The sequence below is a fragment of the Berghia stephanieae genome, chromosome 2, assembly GCF_034508935.2.
Source record: "Berghia stephanieae isolate SIO BIC M18660-M18661 chromosome 2, UCSD_Bste_1.3, whole genome shotgun sequence".
Lineage (NCBI taxonomy): Eukaryota > Metazoa > Mollusca > Gastropoda > Nudibranchia > Aeolidiidae > Berghia > Berghia stephanieae.
In genome coordinates, this window is record NC_088361.1 from 7394641 (window position 1) to 7397140 (window position 2500).

At 37.4% G+C, this 2500-nt stretch overlaps 1 protein-coding gene across 1 annotated transcript in view; it reads left to right on the plus strand.

The window, feature by feature from the left end:
• Window positions 1-2500, plus strand: part of LOC144964246 (uncharacterized) — an 18219-nt gene that overhangs the window by 3825 nt on the left and 11894 nt on the right. The gene's annotated exons all lie outside the window — the stretch shown is intronic.

A 2500-nucleotide genomic window follows, 5' to 3' on the forward strand; every position in this document is an offset into this window, starting at 1 on the left:
GTTATGTTGTTAAAATTATGCCTCAGAACTCATTTAAACAACGATGACAAAGCTCTGTCAATCAAATGAATTAGTCTTTTGACTCATGAAGCTTGAAGAAATCTTAGTGGTGGTCTATCGCAAGTATTTCTCGCCATATCAAACAAGCCTAGCATGACTGGATGGACAGAAAGGCCAGAAAAACAAGAACCTCGGCTGGTCTATTTGCTTGTAAGGGGAGAACTCCATCAACTGAGATTTGCTTTAAAGGTTCTGCAATGTTTGCCTTTGAGATCCCTAGTCAATGAGATGATTAGAATTGATAAATTCCCAATTTCTGTATTTTGGACCCTTTGAGAAATTTATAATTATATATCTAAACCAAGATGAGTCCACGCTTTTGACCGGGAAAGTTTGGTGATCTTAGAGAGATTATCATAATTTCTCTCCCCTCCCCCACTCAGAGGTAAATCATACGCGATCAGACATTATAACTATTGTCATGTCCTCAGCAGCGAGACGATTCAGAATTCACTTCCGTAAACCCTCAACACTTTGGTTGACTTTCCATGAGTACGGAAACACGTACAACTGACGTCACTATTTTTTGGAAAGGGGATGCGGACGGGAACGATTCAGCTAATAATGATTCACATTAAAGTGATTATGATAAGGAAAATTCTGAAATTCCGCCAACTTCGTCACTAGCTAATGTTGTCTCAGGCCCCTTTCCTGCTCTACTCTATCTGATAGACAATAGAGGCATTGCCTTACATCAACACATAGCAACAGAGATCACGGAGATGCTGTTTAAAGGTATCCCTAAGGAAAAGAGACAACCATGTATGGTTTATCCACAGCTGGAGAATAACTGTCCCCTGTAACTAGGCAGTGTATATTTATAATGTATCCAATTATGTGAGTAACAGCGATGCCTCGTTACAAATATTCAGAAGAACGTACATCACACCGTGAGGTATTTGATTATGAATCTTTGGATAATGCTTTACCCTTAGGAGGTTGCACTCAACACAATATCAGTGAAAGGAAGAATTCACTAGAGACCTATTCGTACTGGAGTATATTTTCAGGTACAAAATTAATTTCTGTAAAACACCTGAACAAACCAAATTACCTGGGAAATTACTCTTTTTTTTTTTGCCCGTCTGGAGTGGACGTCCTGCTTCTCGTTGATATTGATAGCTATGCCACCCATGCTGGCCGGTCACTTGCTTTTTTATTTGGGGTTTTTTTGTTTGTTTGGTATTTTTTTTTTGGGGGGGGGGTTGGTTTTATATATTTCTTTTTTTTTTTGCTTTAAAAAAAATAAAATCTCTACTTCAAAATTGTTGCCCCGATAAATGTTCAAAGTATGGAGATGTTATCACGTGATAGATGATTGAAGATAACGCATTGCGATATGAGGGCACATTCGTACCATCACATCAAGAGAAGAATAAAATAAGGTTCAAGTTAAAGGCTTAAATCATAAAGTCTTAAGTAGAAAGCCAAGAGAGAATATAGAAAGAAAGAGAAATATAGAAAGTCAACACTTAATATATGGTAAACTAGAGTGAGGGCATAGAAGACACATCAAGTTTTGGAGATATTAAGAGAGAGAGAGAGAGAGAGAGAGAGAGAGAGAGAGAGAGAGAGAGAGAGAGAGAGAGAGAGAACAATTATAGAAGATAATAAGATAAAGGAGTAAGGAAGACTTTTAAATGTTTTAGCATTTGAATATGATTCAAATAAACGATATATCATATACACACAAACACACGCGCACACACACACACACACACACACACACACACAGAGAGAGAGAGAGAGAGAGAGAGAGAGAGAGGGAGAATGAGAGAGAGAGAGACTTATATAAGTTAAGAAGAGTAAATGAGAAAGGAAAACCGTTTAATGATTTAACATTTAAATAATATAATTCAACAAAAAACGATTCATTACGACGGTGCCACTAGCACACCCTCAAAGGTCATAATATAATAATTCGAAATCCGATCATACATGAAATATACAAGTAATGACCGGTCACCAGTTTCTGTTTTAGAGTTGCTTTACAAGCTTGAAGCAAAAGATAAGTAAATAAAAAGCAAATATACATTTAATACCAAACTGCCGCTTAATATAATAAGATTGAAAATGCCCGACATGGTATCAGTATCGGCACTGGGTATTGCCCATCTCATTCCATTCCATTTTGTCCCACACCTTATCTATATATAGAACGAAGATGACGTCACTCTGGTCTTTGTTATTGCTTTTTGCGATCTGCGTTTATGAGTAATTCTCACTAAACTGTATTAACCAGGCTATAAAAGATCATGGTTACACATAGTTTTGTGTGTTGGTCCGATATACTTCCGGATGGCAATGTTGTGAGCTTCTTAGTCAAGTGCATACTATCTATAAACCACAAACCACAGTTCCTCTCTTTGGTGGACCAGACCACTACTGTCTGATGACACGATTCGCAAAACGGAGGATTAATTATAGTTATCTCCCCTAG